This window comes from Ovis canadensis, chromosome 8, assembly GCF_042477335.2.
Source record: "Ovis canadensis isolate MfBH-ARS-UI-01 breed Bighorn chromosome 8, ARS-UI_OviCan_v2, whole genome shotgun sequence".
Taxonomy (NCBI): domain Eukaryota; kingdom Metazoa; phylum Chordata; class Mammalia; order Artiodactyla; family Bovidae; genus Ovis; species Ovis canadensis.
The window spans coordinates 90861555-90883613 of record NC_091252.1 but is presented as its reverse complement, the minus strand read 5'-3'; the positions used below and the strand labels follow the sequence as shown (position 1 = coordinate 90883613).

The window sequence follows — 22059 nt, the reverse complement described above, 5'->3', positions numbered from 1 at the left end:
CCAGGAGCACCGTGGGCCTGGATGCCGCCCACCCAGCATCTTAAGGCCCAGAGAGGCTGAAAGCTGTGCTGTTTCTTCCTCCGAGACACAACAGCTTGTCTCCTGAAGCTGCCATGAGTTCAGGTTTCTGCCGACCTTCTGGGGAAAATGCTATAGGAGACTTGCCCCTCCGTCTCACAGTCACATGTGCGGTTTCAGTTCAGTTCAGTTCAGTCGCTCAGTTGTGTCCGACTCCTTGCGACCCCATGAACCGCAGCACGCCAGGCCTCCCTGTCCATCACCAACTCCCAGAGTCCACTCAAACTCATGTCCATTGGGTCGGTGATGCCATCCAACCATCTCATCCTCTGTCATCCCCTTCTCCTCCGGCCCTCAATCTTTCCCAGCATCAGGGTCTTTTCCAAAGAGTCAGCTCTTTGCATCAGGTGGCCAAAGTACTGGAGCTTCAGCTTCAACATCAGTCCTTCCAATGAACACCCAGGACTGATCTCCTTTAGGATGTGCAGTTTAGCACACCTCAAACTCTCCCCGCAAGGTCTTGGGGTGCGATTTGATGCAAACAAAGAAGTCAAAACAATTCTTCCGATTGTTTTCATTTAGTGCTCAGGACAGATGAGAGCAGGGCGCTTCTCTGGTGGCTGAGTGGTAAAGGATGCGCCTGCCAGTGCAGGAGACACAGGTTTAATCCCTGATCCAGGAAGGCCCCACATGCAGTGGGGTAACCAAGCCACGTGCAGCACAACTGTGTGATGAGGCTGTGCTCTAGAGCCCGTGAGCCGCAACCCCTGAGCCCACTGAAGCCTGTGTGCCCTGGAGCCCGCGCTCCCCAGCAAGGGAAGTTGCCGCAGTGAGAAGCCCTCATGCTGCAACTAGAGAAAAAGCCCACACGGCAACAAAGGCCCCAGACAACCAAAAATAAAAGAAAGTAATAAATCAAACTATACATTAAAAAACCCAGATGAGCCCAGTCCTACTGGGCTTCATCTGCTCTCATGTCTCGAGGGTGGGCTGCAGGCTGCTTGCTTAATAAACCCTGCCTGCTTGAAAAAAACAATAAAGACGGGTGAGCGTCTCAGAGATGAGGAAGTCAAGAAGGATCTTTCCAAACTGAGGAGGAGGAACAGTGGAGAAGGCCCCTCTCAGACCCAAGGTCAGGGGAGAGGGCCTTACGACACTCGTGGCCTCTTCACACGAGACAAGGGAAGCGCCCTTCAGTGGCTTCTCCAGGGGCAGGAGGGGGGAGAAAATTCACATCATTTTTATGGTGACTCACCTATGAACCTTAATTAAAAATCTGTTCATAATGCAATACTGTCAATCAACTCTACTTGAATAAGATACATTCTTTTGAAATCTCTTCAAAGTGTGTGAAATGGCCAATAGTTGAGGAAAGCAACCTCATGACAGAGTCCTCTCCTGAATATAAAATAGATCACAAAGATAAATGCAAATACCCTTTTCCCCTTAAATCCAAGATGCAGGTAGAAGCTCATAAATCCAGGTACCCTCTTAGTTGAAGGGCTTCACTGGTAGCTCAGAGGGTAAAGAATCTGCCTGTAAGGCAGGTGACACAGGTCTGATCCCTGGGTTCGGAAGATCCTCTGGAGAAGGAGAGGGCTACCCACTCCAGTACTCTTGCCTGGAAAATCCCATGGATGGAGGAGCCTGGTGGGCTACAGTCCACGGGGTTGTGAAGAGTCAGACACGACTGAGCGACCAACTCTTAATTTAAACATTTAAATCATACCTACGGAGTGAGGAGAATTTCTGAAATCCAATGACCCACTCCCCATGTCCATGTAGCACTGCATGGACAGAGGAGCCTGGCAGGCTGCAGTCCGTTGGGCTGCAAAGGGTCGGACATGACTGAGCAACTTTCACTTCACTTCAGTGACCCTTTCATGAATTTTATCATTAAAAGCCTTCCAATATAGTTAGGGGGAAATTAGTTTGAAATATTCTTTTTAAAGGAAGGTTCTTCATCTATCATCCTCTAAAGATTTATTGCCATTCTCTGAAAGTTAACAAAAATAGAAAGCAAATCAGCATCTGTTATATAGGAGGTGTTATTAACATAAAATGAGCATAAGCATCTCTGTCACTAAAGATTCAAAAACCTTAAAGAACCCACCTGTCTTCCCTTCTTCCCAGGGAACGTCATTATAGAGGATGGGACACCATATACAATGATACAACTATGGGTTATGTTTGTTTACTCAAGTGGACAAAAGTAATATATGACTGTATAGGGTTTGTCTTTCAAAAATTTAGGTTTCAAAAGTAAGTAATTAGATATAGCTCAAAAAAAAAGAAAAAAACCCTTGTCTTTTTTTGTTTTTTGGTCATTATGTTTTTAACATTTTTCTACATTGTCCTTTCAGGAGAAGGAACTTAGAATTGAAAAGGTATCAGTGAACTATTTGGGTTCAAATGTACTGATTTTAGTAGAGGGAAAACTATATGAGGTCAGACTGTTCATGTCCACGTGCTCAACGTACAGCCTTGTCCTGGAATACACTGGATGCTCCTTAAGTGTTACATAAGTGGATGAATGACTTAAAGATGATGAACTCAATCACTATATAACAGCAGAAAAAAGAATATTATTCAGTAGAAGAAGGAAGACAAGAGAAAACAATTAAAATTGGAGTCTGAATGTATAACTTAGTTAACCTGTTTCTGCTATGCTAATCTTGTTGTCTCTGCCTTTAATCTCCTGGTGACCAGTATTTGCATCACACATGGGAGGGTTGCATGGACAGGAAAGGGTAGAAGTACTGGCGCCACTGCAGGTACCTATTTTGTTGTTGTTGCTCAGTCACTCAGTCATGTCCAACTCTTTGTGACCCCACGGACTGCAGCACACCAGGCCTTCTTGTCCATCAGCAACTCCCAGAGCTTGCTCAAACTCATGTCCATTGAGTCAGTGATGCCATTCAACCATCTCATCCTCTGTCGTCCCCTTCTCCTCCTGCCTGCAATCTTTTCCAGCATCAGAGTCTTTTCCAGTGAGTCATTTCTTTACATCAGGTGGCCAAAGTATTGGAGTGTCAGCTTCAGGTATCTACTTAGTTTGTTGATATTAATAAAAAAGAAGAAAAAAAAATGTGCTTAAAGATCATGAAGACCAGCTTCTCATTTTGCAGATGAGGAAAGTAAGAAATCAAATGACTTGACTAAGGTCATAGGCACAGCCAGCTAAATGTAAGGAGCATCATTTTATTATTTATTCCTTTGGGGGGAGGTGCTATATGATGCTAAATAAACTTATCACAGACCTGCCTGATATCAGCTCCCCACCCCCAAATATTGGATTGAGTTTCTTTGGTTTGACCATTCCACTGATTGTTTTTACGTTGATTTTGACAAGAATGCTAGAAAAATAATGTTCTTAAAATTTTACTTTGCACAAAAATGACTGGGGGAGTGCCTGTTAGAAATGGATCTTTCTAAAACTCACAGACTTAGAGAACGAACTTAACGGTTGCCAGGGGGAAGGGCTAGATAGGGAGTTTGGGAAGGGCATGTACACACTGCTATATTTAAAATGGATAACCAACAAAGACCTATTGTACAGCACATGGAACTCTGTCTGCTCAATGTTATGTGCCAACTGGATAGCAGCAGGAGTTTGGGGGAGAAAGGATACATGTATATGTATGGCTGAGTCCTTCGCTGTTCACTTGAAACTATAACATCGTTAATTAGCTATACCCCAATGCAAAATGTTTTCGGCGTTAAAAAAAAATTAAAATTAAAAAAAAATGCATCTTTCTGATCCTGAACTCCTGAGAGTCTAATTCTGTGGATCTGGAGTGAGGATAAAGAATCTGAATTTTATCAAACACATCCATGTGACTTGGATGCAAAAAAGTACTTTGAGAAGCACTGTTCTCAAGAGCCTGAGGTCAGTCAAGACCCGCCTCTCAGCAACAGCCAAGGAAATCCCCCCTCTGACGGATTTACAGAGCTGCTGAAATGAAGTTTGATATGTGGGAGAAACATGTGTAAATCGTGCTTTGAAGAATACTGCTAGGTCATCACTATTAGAGATATATATTTAGTTATATACAACTGTATGTTGGTGACAAGGTCTGTATTCAAAGTCATTTCTTTTTCTTAACTAACTGACACTTTGTGAATGTCAGGTTCACTTCTCAAGACCAAGCTAAATGCCACGCTCTTAACATAGAAAGACCAAGAGGCACCGAAAGATGTAAGGAGCTCCACAAGGAAAGAGGCCAGGCTGGTCCAGCGGTGCTCACAATTGTACCCCTTGCACCTCTCACTTGCTCTGCACATAATAGGTATGTGATAAATATGTATTTATAAATCAATCCAACAGAAGGGGAATATGAAATAGTATGAATATTTGGATAATTCTTCTATATAAGTGATTACTTGTGATAATACAATTGGTTAGTCTCTTACTAGAAAAATAATTCATCAAGAGGAAGGGGATATAATGTATCATACGGCTGATTCACACTGTTGAACAGCAGAAACAAGCACAATATTGTAAAGCAATTATGGGGCTTCCCAGGTGGTGTTAGTGGCGAAAACCCCACCCGCCAATGCAGGAGACATAAGAAACTCGGCTTCCATCCCTGGGCTGGGAAGATCCCTGAAGGAGGGCGTGGCGACCACTCCAGTATTCTTGCCTGGAGAATCCCATGGACAGAGGAGCCTGCTGGGCTACGGTCCACAGGGTCGCAAAGAGTCAGACATGACTAAAGTGACTTAGCACGCACACAAGTAAAGCAATTATACTCCAATTTAAAAATAAATTTTTCAAAAACTATTCACATGTTTAAAAAAAAAAGAAAGAAAAATAATTCATATGTTTAAGAAGGCGTCAACTACAAGTCTGGGAGGAAATGGATGGCAAGAAACCCAAGGCTTGAGGAGAAAATCAGACCTTTCTTCCAGGGATCACTCTCTGTTTCTGATTCCCTAAAGTTTCCATTACTCCAAACCACTAGTTTTTGCAAGGCTCAGTGTATTTTAATTAAACCCCAGCGATGAACACAGACTTTCCAAACTCCATCCTGGTTTGCACCGTCCGGCTTCAAAGCCGGGTTGAAAGAAAGCAATGACGGGGCCTGATGCTTGACAAGGCCTTGGAAGCGCGCGTTGCCCTTGTCCAGAACAGAACCAGCAAAGAACGGTGTGGACAGTTACCCTGAGCGCACAGAATGGCACTTAATGATCATTGCCCTGCCTTCTGGGATCGGAGTTTGGTTCTTCATTCGCCTGGTTTGTGTTCACAGAGTAAAACTCTTGTCTGTGTGACTCAGGCCATGAAAATGCTTGACTTGGCAACCCACGTGGGTATTCCCCACACAGGCCTCAGCCCAGGGCCCGGGGAAGGGAGAAGGCCGGCCCTCACATCCTTCCCCGGTGCCATCTGTGATGTCCCCGCGGCCCCTGCCAGCAGCCACAGTGGAGGGAGGCTGTGAGGGGAGGCTGTGTCCCGAGTTAAACTCTGCTCAGAGAGGCGGGTTCACAAAACCACATGGGACCCACAGGGAGACTGCTTTCTTTCTCCCTTCTTCCTTTTCCTTTCATGCTTTTTCTTTCTTCTTTTCTTGATCTTTCCCTTCCTCTCTCCCCTCCCGTGCCCTCCTTCTTTCTCTGCAGGTCTCTCTTTTTATTTCCTAATTTTTATTTGAAAGAAAAAAATGGTTTTTGGCCTCACCGCACAGTATGCAGAATCTTAGCTCCCCAACCTAGGATTGAACCTGGAGCCCTCAACCATGGAAAAGCAGAGTCCTAACAACTGGATCGTCAGGGAAATCCCTCTCTGTGGGTCTCTTGTGAAAAGAAAAGGCTCAAAAATCTCAAAGAAATATTCATGAAGCAGGCATTCCTATGGCCAGCACTAGCCTCTCCCAGGTCCGTCTCTCTCTCCAACTCAGACCTTTGCTTTCCACATCATAGACACAGGTAGCTCTTATGCAAAAGTAAAAAGGAACCAAGAGGAAAATCCAACAATGAACCGTTAGAGGAGAGCCACAACCACACTTTAATCTGAGCAACGTGGCCTGAAGGTTACCTGCATGGTCTCTGCAGATTAAGTGGGTGTCACCCACAGCGCCAGTTAGCATCCTTAGCAACCAATTATCACTCAAAGAGGCTGGAGAGATAATCCTGGTTCAGGACCCTGAACAACCTCATAGTTGAAACACACACTATGCAATGACTTGTGGACTCTGAACACAATTATGACACACACTGAGTCTGCCAAGTTCACCTTGTAGATGAGGGGAAAAAACACATAGTTTACACCTTAAACAATTCAATTTGCAGGGCAATCGGACCCACAAGGGGATCAGGAAACCAATTTGCAGCCAGCACATATTCACGGCACAGAGAAGAGTGAGTTTCAGCTAACAGGTCTCCAAGGCCGTTCACCCCAGTAATGGCATGGCCCCCGAACACGTATCTGGAAACTGGACCGCAGCCACAGGGCCATAAAGATAAACTTCAGGAAGTGAGATGGTATCTTCACTTTAGTGCACTGGTTTGAAATTCTCAGGTCAGCATGAGCTGGTGAGTTTTAAAGGGGGATTCAAGATCTGGAAACAGCTCCAGGCTTGCTGCCTTTCCAGAGTTCAAAGCCATTCTTTTCCTGAGTGTTCACTGCCAGCATCCCAGCTCTGCCATCTGTGAATAGGTGCACTATTTATAGGTGACTTGTGGTGGGCGAATGCCAAGTGCTCAACCCAGGAAAATTGTTATCTGAATGATTTACACGCACATCCTGAACCCCACTGGGCACTAAACAGAGGGATGCTTTCTTAATAAATCTTGCATTCGTCAACATTAATTTAAGGTAATCTGAGTCGACAGTCAAGAGTCTGCTTTTCAATAAGCAGCCAACTTCTCTTCTATTAAATTTTTAGGAGACTATATTACTAAGTTCTGGGAAATACCATTGGCAAGAAGCTGAGCTGGAGTAGGTTTAGGAACTCAATCGTATGAAGCTGTCTGCCCCAAACACATCTGGGCCACAAACACACCCGTGATCAGTAAGTCAGATGGCGTCGCTGCTTCCAAGGCCTGCACGGTGGTCTCTGCCCAACCACCACCCCTGGAAAGAGGACAGAGAAGCACTGCAGCGACAGAGGACAGGCTCAGAGGCTGTGCTCAGCGGAGGACGTAAAACGAAGAAGCAGCCTGCAAGAAGAAGCCTCCAAGAGCTCTTGGCGCCTGTAATCCATTTGAGGAGGAAAGATGGCGCCAGTGAATGCAGAAGTAACACTGCTGAGCTGCAGGGGCCCCTGAACCAGAGGATGGGAGGGAGCTGCAGGGAGGGAGAGACGAACAGGTGGGAGTGAACGGGGAGTGTGGTGAGGATGTGAGCTGGAGGCCCCGACCTGCAGAGGAGCAGGGAGCGCGTTCCAAGGGAGGTGGTGAGAGGAACGGCTTGAAGCAGACGTCGTGTTGGGACGGGGAGGACCCTGAGGTTCATGCTGGCAGTGGCCTGGCCTCTCCTGGGCAACCCAGGGTACCACTGTTCTCACAGAGAGTGGGGGAAGAAGGAACCAGTGTTTCACAAAGGCTGATAGGGAGGCTGAGCCAGAGGGGAAGCCGATGTGAAAGCCTAGCGTGGACTGAGCCGGCAGGACACTGCCGACATTGCCCAGGTCTGCGGTTTTGAACAGGCGGAGTGTACCCCAGGCACACTGAGGTGATGCCCTGGGATATGGGGAGAAAACAGCAGAGTTCATATTTGTACTTGCTTTTTAAATTCTCATCTTTTTTTGGAGTATATTTTATATATTTTAAATAAACATACCAGTTGAATAGAAAATATATCTACTACAGACTGACTTGTGCATCACCCCCAAATTTGTATGTCGAGGTTCTAAGCGCCAATGTGACTTGTAGTTGGATATGGGGCCTTAAGGAGGTAATAAAGATTAAATAGGGTCATAAGTGTTCACCCTGATTTTGATAGAAGAAAGAAAAAGAGAAGAAGAGACACCAGGCCTCCCTCTCTCTGTCTTTCTCTCTCTCTGCTCTCTCTCTGTCTGTCTTTGTCTCTCTCTGCCTCTCTCTGCAAACACAAAGAGGCCATGTGAGGACACAGGGAAGTGGCCCTCTACAAGACAGAAGAGTCTCATCAGAAACCCACACTGATGGCACCTCCATCTTGGACTTCTGGCCTCCAGAACTGTGAGAAGATAAAATTCTACTCCTTAAGCCACCCAGTCCAGCACGTAATACGGAAACCATCAAAAACTGGAAGAGGGAATTGTACAAACATATCTTGTTAATGCACAGGATTAAAAGAGTCTGGGCGACCAGGCTCTGGGTGCTGAGGCCCAACCAAGAAGGCAGTGAGTGCTAAGAGCTACTTCAGAGGAAAAGTAGGACCTCTGGGAGCCACTGGATATAGAAAACCAGAGGAAAAGAGGAAAGAATGTGGTCTCTGGGTTTTCCAGTCTGGGAGGGGGTAGCCCTGTCTCTATCCCATGGGAGATAAGGGTTATTCTACAGGAGGTTCAGAGATGCTCAGGGACCACAGGAATGACGGATTTCCTCCGAATAGGAAAGAGAAATGGCCAGAGAGAGGAAAGGAAAGTGGGGATCTCAGGGCCACAGAGGTCAAGAGAAAAGAGACTTCGGAGGAGGGCAGGGTGGGTAGCATTACCAGGGAGGTCAAGTGGAACGACCCCCAGAAATGCCTTGTGGAATTCCACGAGGAGGTCATTGAAGACTTTTTAAAAAGTGACTTCAGAAGAGGGGAGAGGATGCAAGCTAGACTGTAGGGGGTTAAGAAGGGACAGATGGAGAGGAAATGAAGGCATCAGGTTTTCTTTAGCTTTTAACTATTAAAATGTGTCACAGTCAGAACCACAGGGGGTGGGAGGTAAGCTTTTCCCTTCATCTCCAACCCCAGAGGAATTCCCTGTAACTAGTTAAATGGTGTTAAGTGTTAACTGGATCTGGAGCGGGTGGACCATGGGGTGGGGGGCAGGGCAGATGGTAAGTCAACAGTAAAGTGGTCAGTCTTGTTGTCCCAGAACCTTCCACACAGCTCTGCCTTTGTGTGTGAGTTTGTGTAAGGGGACAGAACACAAGACAAAGCCAGATGGGATATACCATTCTCAAACTCAAATGCTGATTAGAAGTCAAGAAATTTCCTGCAAATTTTGTACCTTATTTGATAGTTGAATGTCAGAACATCTGACATCAATGGCGGGAGGAGGTTGGAGTTCATTCAGGTATCTCAGCCGCCAGCAACAACTGGACACCCGGGAGATGCCATCACAGTGATCTGGCTTTGTCCAGGTCGTAACACTGTTTACAACCACTTCACAAGTGTGCAGGTGGATTCAGAGTTACATGTGAGAACTAAGTAATGCTTACAAAAGTCTTTGGGATCCACAGGTGAAAGGGGCTGTTTGAGTGCAGAGCATTATCACTAACGATGGTGCACACTTGATGAATCAGATCATCTCAGAGTGTAAACCATGTCCTGGGAATAAATTCACTAACTCTAAAAGCTGCTTTAAGCATTTTAGGTGAAAGCAATAATTATTGATAACTCTTCAGCAGGCTGTCTTTCCAACTCTAGAATTATCTTACTAGCTCAAGTCCTGGGATGTGTGTGGACCTCATGCAGAATTTCAACATCTGTTTTTACAGAATCACTGACCTGTTTTATAGAATCAACCTCTCAGGGCTGGAGGGGTCCCGCCCCTTTTGCTCATTAAAATGCCCCCTGTGATATCTACAAAAATAGTGGCCTGCTCATGCTCAGTTTCTCCAGCCTGACACTTGTTATTCCCTATTCTCTCTTATTTTGGCTAGAAATAGTTTTAAAAGTCTTTTCTATGAATACCAGCTTTTGCATCTTTGCAAGTCAAAGCTCATTTAAGGCTTCTGCTGTCCTAAATCTCTTCTCACGTTCACCCTTGGTTATTCATCCTTCTCTTTCTATGTTTTTGTACATCTTTCAGAAATCTGATCTCGCTGGAGAGTCCCTGAATTTTCAGCAAAAATGACTTAAAAGTAAAACTGTTAAATGGACATGAAGTGGTGAGTGTAGGTATGGAGATGTGTGTGCAGAGACCAAGGGATCATGGAGAGGCCTGCTGCCCACTATGGAGGTGGGGGTGGGGGTCCCGGAAAGGCTGCCCAGAGGGGCTGATCCCTGTCTTGCAATGCAGTCAGGGGAGGAGGAGGCTGGAGATAATATCAGACAGAGAACAGCCAAGAGCAAAGAGGGACCCAACAGGTCTAGGAATGAGCAAGGGGCATCGCGAGAGGAGGATGGGGGTGGATATCAGGCCACAGAACCTTGGAAGCCAGGCAGGGGGCTGAGTTTAATCAGAGAGCTGCTCAGAGCAGTGACAGGGTTCGACATGCATTTAATTTTAGGTGGAAAGTGGCAAAATTAGATAGGGCATGGAGACTGAGCAGAAGGTTAACATAATCAGCCAAACAGGAGCAAAAAATGGAGAGCAAATGAGTCAGAAAAAGACCGCTTCTGACACCAGCTCCTTTTTTTCTTTACATAAGAAGTAACGTGCCACCATCCTGGTGCCCTGTGGAAGCTGACTCTGTTCATTTTGAAAACAACAAAGGTAATGGAGTCCTTTTTGACATTTCTGGTGAGGAGCTTAACCTTTCAAGCTGAGTCACTTATTATCTGATTTTCGTTTGCATCAGAGCCTTGGTGGGGAGTACCTGGGAGGGTAGTATTGCGAAGAAACAAAAGAGAAGCTCTATATTAGGGAGCTGGTGGCACAGAACTTCGCTGCCACATTAACTTCTCCACACTAAGCATTTTACTTCTAGATATCTGAAAAAATCCTGACTTCCATACCAATGCAGCAAAGGCCTTCCTAACCGCCCTGCTACCTTCAGGAAAGCCTGCTTGTTAAGAACTGGGGAAGATGGGCAAGTACCAGCTGGTAGCAAAAGAAACTCACTACTGACCTTCTTAAATTTAAACCAGAAGAGGAAAGACTTCATATCCTGCTAGACTTCGAAGCTCCATTATCTTCCGAGTCATTCTGTCCTAGAAGAAAACAGCAAGTGGCTCATTACATTACTCATGTGTGAATGATCAATTCACAACACATTAAATGAAGAGGTTACATCTCATGGGCCAAGTAACGTACAATTTAGAACAAACTATTACTGTAGTGATGCATACAAAAGCCCGATTTTTGAAGTTCTATCTCTGAAGATAACAGATGATCTGACTTCATTTTGGTGATCAGGTCAGCTAAGCAGCATTCGGCATTTCTGAGAGTGGCAAGCAACAATTATTGAGAGAAAAGGTTGCAGGCACTGTATCTGATTCAGACTCTGCAGCTGAGAAAAGGGAAATGTTATCTCCCTGTTGATTAATATGACCCAGTGAATGTAAAATGGATTTGAAAGCCCATATTTGTAATCAGAGGATTTTGGGAATGGAGCAGGGTCTCCTTTCATAGATGAAGAAATAAGATCCAGAGAGGCTGTCCCACTCACAATCGAGTGGCCAGTTACTGCGGATCAAACCAGAAGTTCTTCCATCAGAGCTCTTTCGGCTACATCAGACATTATTTAGGCATAGTCTTTCTAATATAATAGTTCTTATAAAGACCTCTGAGTTACAAAATACTCTAAATTTCACGTTGATTTTAAACGCATAGTCTTTTTAAATGTGGAAGTCATTTTCATTTTTGCCACAAAGCTCTAATAATGAGCTCGTCCCACTCTTTATGAAGAAATGAGTCCCACTAGGATATAGCAAGGGATTCCCAGGTGGCATTAGTGTTAAAGGACCCACCTGCCAATGCAGGAGACATAAGAGATGCGGGTTTGATTCCTGGGTTGGGAAAATCCCCTGAAGGAGGGCAGTGCAACCCACTCCAGTATTCTTGCTTGGAGAATTCAATGGACAGAGGAGCCTTGGCGGGGGTGGGGGGGTGGGGGGGGCTACAGTCCATGGGGTCGCAAAGAGTTGGACATGACTGAAGCGACTGAGTACGCACGCACAGGGGATGGCAAAACCAACTCACCCCTGTGACTGTTCCCTATTTCCAGCCAAGGCCTGGCCTGTGCTAAACCCCAAAAGAAACTGTGCTCCCTGAAGGCTATCTGTCCCTGGCTTCATGGCATCTTGGAAAATCTCAGCATGCCCAAGTGGCTGAAGGCCTTAGGCTAAAGGAATTCAAACATCTCATTATACTTAAAGTGCAGCACAGTTCCGGTAGTCCGTTAAAGAGAGAGCCAGTTCTAGAAAGTCAGAGAGAAGCAAGTGTTAACTGAGCGTCTGTTGGTACGAGGCCCTGTGTTCCGTGCTTTAAATATATGCTCTCATTCTGTTCTCACAACTGCCCCCCAGGTATGCCTGGGCACCTCTCCATTTCACAGATTTTACAAATGAGGCTGAGCTCTTTGGTGCAACTAATATTAACCTGAGCATCTGCTACCTGCCAGGCACCAAGGTGGATGCTCAGTATGCAAAGGAGAAAGGGACAAGCTTCGCCTTCTACCCACAGGGAGGTCGGAGTCTGGCAGGGATGGGGCCGGGGGTGTCAGGCACATTAACCAGAACTATGTGGTTCCAACAGCAACGTGTGACCCAAACAGACAGAATCATGAAACCAGTTTAATGGGTCTTGATCAGCACTCAGAATACATAGATAGGGGCTTCCCTGGGGGTCCAGTGGTTAAGAATCAGCCGGCCAATGCAGGGGACCCAGATTCGATCCCTGGTCGGGGAAGATCCCACGTGCAGAGGAGCAACGAAGTCTGTATACCACACCTGCAGAGCCCACACTCTCGAGTCTGTGCTAACAAGAGAAGCCCGAACACCACAATGAAGAGTAGCGCCCACTCGTTACAACCAGAGAAAGCCCACACACAGCAACAAAGACCCAGCACAGACAAAAACAAACAGCATAGAAGAGAATAGCACAGAATGGAAGATATCAGAGAGCGTGCAGTCAAGGTAAGGCAACTCGCACGGATATATGTCTCTATCTCTGTATCAATCATATACATAGACACACATCTTTGTGTGCTGGTTTGCAACGGAAAATACATTTTCTTTTGCAGGTGATGGTGAGAGGAAATGTGAAAGCTCTCAAGTTCTAGAGCAAAGTGACAAGTGCTCTATTAGAAGGCTATACAGAATGGTAAGTGTGAACAAGAGGAAGTGTCTGCCCGCAGATTAATTTTCACTTAGTGCCAGAGTAAGCTGGGGACAATTTTGGTTCCTCATGAAAGACACATCTCTTAAGGATGGGATGCGCACAGCTAATGCTCAGAGCTAGGAAGAGCTTGAGAAGGGCTGGTGTGAATTTTCCAGGACTAGAGAGGAAATCAGAGTGGGGTCCCCCTCTTGCATAGTCTGGGAAAGAAGATGGCACCCATGGAGACACAAAAGGCCCAATAACACCAACAGAGGCAGAAGAGGGGATTAAACCTCAAGGAAATGGAACCCAAACCTAGCCTGAATTGCTAGAACTGTGGGAACTGCTGGGAGGTCTCTTAACCCCCACCATCCCACTGTAATCTTCTCAAGAATAGTGCCTCCTTTGGGACGACAGGTTACTGTGACCTTTCTGATCAGGATAAAACAGTGACTCAATTTTCTTTCCTTTTAATGCAGTTTCCTTCAGATGTATCGTAGATACCATGCTTACAGGTCCAGGATTTGTGGCAGTCCACCAGATGGCCACATGGTATCTGAGTACAGACTCAAGGCAAGAGAAAAATGATCTTCCTGTAGAGGAACCTGAGTGACTCATTGTAAAGCTCTCTCATGTGGGTTTAAGTGACTATGCAATAAGACAGCTCAGGACGGCAGTTCTCTCGGTGTCATCCTGGTGCCATATGGTTTTTACATATATATATATTTTTAAGAAGCAATACCATGAGATTATGTCAAGATTAATTATCCATTATTTAACCCATATTTTTCACGGTACAGACTTATGTGATGATTTTAAGAATTGGCTACTATACAAAATAAACAGCTCCAGAAATGTATAGAAAGATAATGACTAGATGTTTATAATTTATGTTTTTTCACTCAACACCTATGACTTTAATAAGTTTCTCTTCACTACCGGCTGAGCAGAGAACACTAGCAGACGATGAAAGCAGAAGAGATACTTTGTGTGGGATGGTTTTATTCTATAAAAACACAGATAGTTCATGAGAAAGAGCATCTCATGAACTAAAAGTTAGTCTGCAAGTATTCGCCATTTTAGTTATTATTACCAAAGCTAATAAACTATTATCAGGTAAAAATGCAAAATATTAGTACCCGCAAGTAAATGAAATTATATTTGATGAACCCCGAGAGTACGTGTTTTTTCCACACCTTTTTATTTTTTACACCAAAGACTCAGATTTAACTAACATTTTCCAGAAACAAGATTCCAGAATCAAGATTAATAATAAGGTAGAGAGTTTAATAAATAATCATTTTTCATAACAAAAGTATGGATGGACTGTGAGAGTCAGGTGCAGAACTGTGGCCGTGCCAGCATTCCATGGTGGCAGAACGAGAAGAGAAAGGCAGATCCCATCACACCAGAGCCCTCGCACTTTAACTTCCAAGCTTGCTCGTGATTTTGGTTCGGGGCTTTTCTTACACAGCCATAGCTGTTTTTCTATTCTTTGCCTAGAATAGAGATAATCATATGTGACGTGGGGCTTCCCTGGTGGCTCAGCTGGTAAAGAATCCGTCTGCAATGCGGGAGACCTGGGTTCGATCCCTGGGTTGGGAAGATCCCCTGGAGTAGGGAAAGGCTACCCACTCCAGTATTCTGGCCTGGAGAATTCCATGGACAGTCCATGGGGTTGCAAAGAGTTGGACACAACTGAGTGACTTTCACTTTCGCTGTGTGACGTAATGACTATATAAGCACATGCATGCATGCTAAGTCGCTTCAGTTGTGTCCGACTCTTTGCGACTCACTGGACTGCAGCCCACCAGGCTCCTCTGTCCATGTGATTCTCCAGGCAAAAATACTAGAGTGGGTTGCCATGCTGTCCTCCAGGGGATCTTCCTGACGCAGGGATCAAACCTGCTTTTCTTATGTCTCCTGCATTGGCAGGTGCTATTGTTACCACTAGCACCACCTGGAATCCTGTATATAAGCACACATCACAAGATCAATGGTATGAGAGAATGAAAAGCTCCCCTTGTACATTAGCCAGATAACCTCAACCTTTCAACCGCTATATAGATTCAAATGCAACTTTCTGGCTTCTTAGCATTTTAAATTATGTCTGTTTTTAGGTTTTACCACATTTCAATTAAAATTAGGTATTACCACTGTGTTTGCAAAAAAACACACAAATCTCAAAATCATAGCTTACACAAGGTAATTGAATGTGTTGCTAGTAGAATTTGGCTTAAATACTTTAAAGTCCTACTTAAAGGTCATTCAATAGATAAATTGTAAGGAGTTAAAGGAAACATCTGCAGTTTTTAAAAGAATTAAAAGGTACTTTAAATATTTCTAAACAGGCAAGATCAAATTTTTGGATTTAGAAAAGGCAAAGGAACCAGAGATCAAATTGCCAACATCAACTGGATCATCAGAAAAGCCAAAGACTTCCAGAAAAATATCTAGTTTTGCTTTATTGACTACACCAAAGCCTTTGACTATGTGGATTACAACAACTGTGGAAAATTCTGAAAGGGATGGGAATACCAGACTACTGGACCTGCCTCCTGAGAAATCTGTATGCAGGTCAGGAAGCAACAGTTAGAACTGTTGGACATGGGACAACAAACTGGTTCCAAATCAGGAAAGGAGTACATCAAGGCTATATATTGTTACCCTGCTTATTTAACTTACATGCAGAGTACATCATGAGAAATGCCGGGCTGGATGAAGCACAAGCTGGGATCAAGATTGCCGGAAGAAATATCAATAACCTCAGATATGCAGATGACACCATCCTTATGGCAGAAAGTGAAGATGACCTAAAGAGCCTCTTCAAGAGAGTGAAAGAGGAGAGTGAAAAAGTTGGCTTAAAACTCAACATTCAGAAAACTAAGATCATGGCATCCGGTCCCATCACTTCATGGCAAATAAATGGGGAAACAATGGAACAGTGTCAGACTTTAGTTTTTGGGCTCCAAAATCACTGCAGATGGTGACTGCAGTCATGAAATTAAAAGACGCTTGCTCCTTGGAAGAAAAGCTATGACCAACCTAGATAGCATATTAAAAAGCAGAGACATTACTTTACCAAAAAAGGTCCATGTAATCAAAGGTATGGTTTTTCCGGTAGTCATATATGGATGTGAGAGTTGGACCATAAAGAAAGCTGAGTGCCAAAGAACTGATGTTTTTGAACTGTGGTGTTGGAGAAGACTCTTGAGAGTCCCTTGGACTGCAAAGTGATCCAAACCATCTATCCTAAAGGAAATCAGTCCTGAATATTCATTGAAAGGACTGATGCTGAAGCTGAAGCTCCAACATTTTGGCCACCAGACGCAAAGAGCTGACTCACTGGAAAAGACTCTGATGATGGGAAAGATGAAGGCAGAGGGAGAAGGGGCCGACGGAGGATGAGATGGTTGGATGGTATCACTGTCACAATGGACATGAGTTTGAGTAGTTTCCAGGAGTTGGTGATGGACAGGGAAGCCTGGCATGTTGCAGTCCATGGGGTTGCAAAGAGTCGGACACAACTGAGCAACTGAACTGAACTGAAACAGGCAAGATCAAATTTTTGAATCTAGAGATGCACAATTGAGTGATAACACAGGGACTTCCCTGGTGGTCCAGGGGTTAAGAATCTGCCTGCCAATGCAGGATACATGGGTTCAATCCCTGGTATGGGAATATCCCACATACCATGGAGCAACTAAGCACGTGTGCCCCAACTTACTGAAACCTGCACTCTAGAGCTTGTGCTCCTAAGTAAGAGAAGCCACCACAGTGAGAAGCCCAAACACTGCAGCTAGAGAGTAGCCCCTTCTTGCTCCAACTAAAGAAAGCTCGTGTGCAGCAAGAAGACCCAGAGCAGCAAAAAAAAATTTATTTATATAAATAATTTTAATATAAAATTTTATATAATACATATTTTATATAATAATTTTATATAAAATAATTTTTAAAAGTTAAACACACAGCCTGCTCCCAGGGGGCAGGCCAGGGCCACGTTCCTGAAACTCACATTTGCAGTGCGCACCATGGCTGGAGGTACCGGCAGGGGAGACCTGCGATCCAGTCTAGGTCAACATGCGGCCTTCGGAGCGCATAGAGCACTCTCAGTGGAGGTGGTCAGGGTTGGAAAGTGCCCAGCAGATGGAGCCAGCTGCGCTCAAGGCTTTGTACTCCTCTGAGAAGCCAAAGCCGGAAGACAAGATTCTCATTTTCTTCTGTAGGATGGGCAGGCAGGGCTTACAGGCCATGCAGTTGACCTGGAACCTTAGATACAAAGGGGCTCAGAACTATGAAGGGGCCTATAGAGAATGGTTCCAGAAAGAAGGTTGGGTAGAAGATGGCTTACTGAATGTTGCCTCCTCCCAGCCCATGGCTGCCTTAACTAAGAGTGATGAAGGGGCTGACTTGTTGGGTTGAGGAGCTTCATATAGTGTTGGGCACCAAAAGCAACAAAGAAAGAGCATTTAATTAAAAAAATAAAGTTAGACACAGGAAAGCAGTCACCACAGAAATTCAGAAGAGAGGTTGTTCCTGGGGGAGAAGAGGGTCTGAGATGGGACTGCAGGGGGCAGGAGTCAAGTTTTTTACTTCAGTAATTCATTAAACCATCCACTTGTCTTGTGCTGGCTTTCTGTATCTGTGGAAGTCTGTTTCTTTTTCTTTTTAAAGTGATTTTCATGAAGCGTGCATTGGCTTGAAATAGGGAACTAACTAACAATAAACAGTCTTTTCCAGGTCTAGTAGGACAAGAAGAATGAAAATTTAAGCCTATAGTCCCTCAGACACAAAAGGCCGAGTTTTGAGGGGCTCTGGTGCAGTGTGTGCTGTGTCAGTCACTGAGTGGTCTTAGGTTCTTTGTGCCTCCTTCTAAGAATGTGTCCAGGGACTTCCTGGTGGTCCAGTGGTTTAGAATCTGCCTGCCAATGCAGGGGACATGCGTTCAATCCCTGGTCCGGGAAGATTCCACATGCCAAGGGGCAGCTAAGTCCGAGAGCTGCGGCTCCTGAAGCCCGTGCACCCTGGAGCTTGAGCTCAACAACACAAGAAGCTCCTGCAGGGAGAAGCCTGCTCACCGCAACTAGGGAGCAGTCCCCATTCACTGCCACCAGAGAAACCCTGCACGCAGCAACAGGGACCCAGTGCCAAAAATAAACAAATACAATGTTTTAAAAGATATATATAAAAAAGGAATGTGTTCAAAATGATTGTGATGGCAAATAAGTCTCATCAGTTGTGCCAACAGCTGGAGGTTTTATGAGCTTTGGAACAAAATTTTAAAATATACATGATCCAAAACTGCACAAATTCTTCAGCTTTATTTCTTGCTTTCAGGTTTTAATCAAGTTGAGAGCAGCTCCAAATCCCCCCCACCCTCAACAGGAATAGTCAAGATAAGCTCCAAGTAAGTTCTAGCAAACAACCATCTTGGGTCGGCAGTCCGGTTTCCTGCAGAACACCTGGGGCTGGGCTCCTTGCCAGGGCCTCTACCTTGCCCGCCGGCCTGGCTCCGCGAGCAAGGAAAATGCTCACTGCAGAGGACACGAGCTTGCGGACCTCCCCTCCCATTCTCCAGGCTCTCACTTCACTCCTTTTTCTGTCGCTGAATAAAATCCCTCACCCTTTTCTGTTTATTTGCACAGAGGGCTGTTTCACCTAGGAGCACAAAGAGTGGGGTGAAAGCCACAACCACGTGGCCGAGAATGATTTCCAATCACAATAAACACGCCCAAAGAGGGAGGAAGATGGGAAGCGATCTGCTTCCTTTCTAACGTTCTTTAAAATAAATGCCGGGCCCTGGAGGAGGCAGCCTGACATGTTTCCATTAGATGAATAAGTTGTGGGCAAGCAGGCACCGCTGTACACCCTACCTGAGCTTGCCCAGGCCCCGGTCTAGAACTCAGTTTGACAACTGGGTCCCAAGGGCCCGAGCATCTGGAGATTGTGTACGACACGGTCGTCTGGGCTGCTTTCCGGAAGCCCTAGGCGGTCTGACCTGTATGAGGATGCTCTTCTTTGACATGTTCTGCAGAGCCTCCCACTTCCCCCAAACTGAGTCTTGGCCGCTGAGAACCGCTGTGATGGTTTAGAAACCCCAGCCACGGCAAGCCAGGTCACAGAGGAGACAAGCCTAACCTACAGTCTGGTCTGTCACCGTTGGAAGCTATTTCCCCTGAAGCATGTGAGCAAAATCCACACCAATTTTAAAGCAACACTGGACTGTTGTGAAAGAATATAAAGGACTGTACTTTCTTCATCTGCTTCCATGAGCTTATCCCTTCTAAAGGCTGAATCCACGTGTCACGCTGCATCATTCATTATGAACAAGATTCAGAAACACTGAGCACCATGAAGTGGGACATATCACAAACGAGGAGGCTTTAAAACATCACCACACATGAACAGCTGGATTTTCCCACTGCTGTCAGAAGGCAAGATAAGAACATAGCTTAAGTCCTTTAAAAGGAGAAAAACTTCTCTCATTTAACACACATCTAACTAACTAATGACCCAGCTCTAGAAGGGCCTCCATCAGATGATGCAACCTTGCAAGTCTATCAGATTTCCATCTTAAACTTCTTCGTTTGCGGCTAAAAATAGTCTCTGAATCTGTTGAGTTGAAGGCCAAGACGGACATGACAGTAGCTCTGCAGGGTGACCTACTGCTATTATTGGTGCTGCTTCCTTGATTTGTGCAGTACACAACCTGTGAGACCACACATGGCAGCCCTGATTATATTTACGACATCAGAACACACTCTTCACTTGTGTATTTGCATCTTATGTATGTTACAAAACCAATATGTATATTACACATACTATATAAATTAGTTCCTTCTCTCCAGTGTCTACGTAAATCTTATTGGTTAGTCAACTCTTAATTTCATTATTCTAAACCGATATCAATAAGCTAATTACATTTAGTGCCCAAGTATTACGATATTCCTTTCCTTTTCAGGTTTGAGTATAAATCCACTTGAAAGTCAGATTTAGTTTGTCTTAAGTCAACAGCGATCTTCAATTTTCCCCCCTCCCTTTCCACTGGTCACCAAAAATTGGGGTTAGCTGTCGATGCTACCTTATAAATATCTCTCAAGTTTCCACCCACCCAAACCTTCTAATATTTCTTACAGATCATTACAGTAGTTTTATAACTGGCCTTCCAACATCCAGTCTCTCTCAATGAGTCTGTCACATTATAGTCAGAATTACTTCGTCAAACACAGATAGATTTGGATCATTCTTGTTTAATGGCTCTATATCCCCAAGAGGTAGAGTCTAAACAAATTACTGTGATATATGACCAGCTCCTCAGCTTAGGCTAAAATAACTTCCAATATCATCCAATATCCATTCAATGAAAATTCATGGGGACCTTTTAAAAACACTGTCAGATTCAGGAAGACTGAAGAAAGTCAGTAAATCTACAGTCATTTCAGCACAGAAGTACCCAACCTTGTGAAAGTCAGTAAAACCTAATCCCTGATCTCCGAGCACAGACACCTGGGCAGGAGATACAGACATATATATAATTATAATCAACCATTGTGATGGCAATTTGATCCCAATCTGGTGCAACAGTCTCATATCCAGTGAATTCCCACTCACCCATTTTTCCTGTATTTTGACCACGTTGAACTTTTTGTTTAGAAATACGCCACGTTTTTGATACCTGCATATCTTTAGCTGCAGAGCTTGGAATGCCCTCACTGAGTCTCTACCAAGTGAACCCCTATTCATCCTTCAAGACCCTGCCCAACATGCCCTCCATAAAGCCTTCCCTGATACTCCTAGGCATAACTGTTAGGGTTTTCTTTAGGGCTGTCTCTTCTTAGTTTATAACTCAACTCTAGCAAAGTATTACATTGTATAAGCTGCAATCATCATTTAAATGTCTGTGCTTCCTACTACATTGATGGCAGCCCCTATATTTCAAGGAGTTGTGGCTTTTCTAGCTCCTCCTCTACCACTGGGCACACAAATAGATTTGGAACTAAATGCAGAGTGGCAAAGGGTCTGCCAGAGAATATCAGCCCCCAGAATGAAGGGCCTGAGCCAGACTCCACCTAAAGAGGTCATCCGCTCTGTGTTGCCCAAGCCCCTGTCCCACTCCTATGAGCTCGTCCACTTCCTAGTGTGGGGGACGGGGGATGGTTTCTTTGTGGTTGAGCTCATCCAAGGCCACCAAGGGCTCTGGTCTCAACAGGGGATGGAATGGGGTAGCAACGGGGAAAGGACTGCATCCCTCTAGGAATAAGGTTGATTCTTTGGGCTGCCGAGAGCAGTAAAGATCCCCTGCAGCTAACCCTAGCATATATGCTTCCTCTGATTTTGGTAACTAAGAATGGAAGTGACTTCCAGATGCAGTAAACTTTATCTGGGGATCCAATATTTTAAGGCCACTGAAGTAAACATCAAAGAAGAAATGAGGAATCAGTATTTGAAATTAAGTACAAATGACCTTCCTTCTTCCCTCTCCCCTTTCTTCCTAAATGTGGAGAAACTAACTTATATGACCGTACTCATACTACAGATGTCGTTTCTGTATATCTGAACGCATTATTAAGCGGTCCATTAACAAAATCCATTTCAACGAAGTGAAATTAATTAATTTTAGAGTCATTCACTTGGTCTTCATTTATCCCACAGAAGAGGGTAAGATGTGAAAGGTGCCCTCAAGAAATTCACAGTCTAGAGGTCAAGTCTCATTCACTGGGTAGTCCTGCCTTTTCTCCCCGGAGTGAGACATTTCAATTCGCAGATAGTTATTACCAAAGAACTTTAATTAGCTAATTAATTAATTAGCTCACAACTCCCTCTAGGCTAAAATCAGTGACTTTCCCAAGAAAAGTTACTGAACCAAAGCCCAAAGAGTAGAAAACTAGAACTCGAGTGTGTATGTCTACAGATT

At 44.7% G+C, this 22059-nt stretch overlaps 1 protein-coding gene across 2 annotated transcripts in view; it reads right to left on the bottom strand.

Annotated features, from left to right (window-relative positions):
* Positions 1-22059, bottom strand: part of SCAF8 (SR-related CTD associated factor 8) — a 220816-nt gene that overhangs the window by 14194 nt on the left and 184563 nt on the right. For both annotated transcript variants that reach the window (XM_069598778.1, XM_069598775.1), the window contains exon 22: positions 10954-11035. The gene's annotated coding sequence lies outside the window, so the exon portion shown is untranslated. The remainder of the gene's footprint in view (positions 1-10953; positions 11036-22059) is intronic.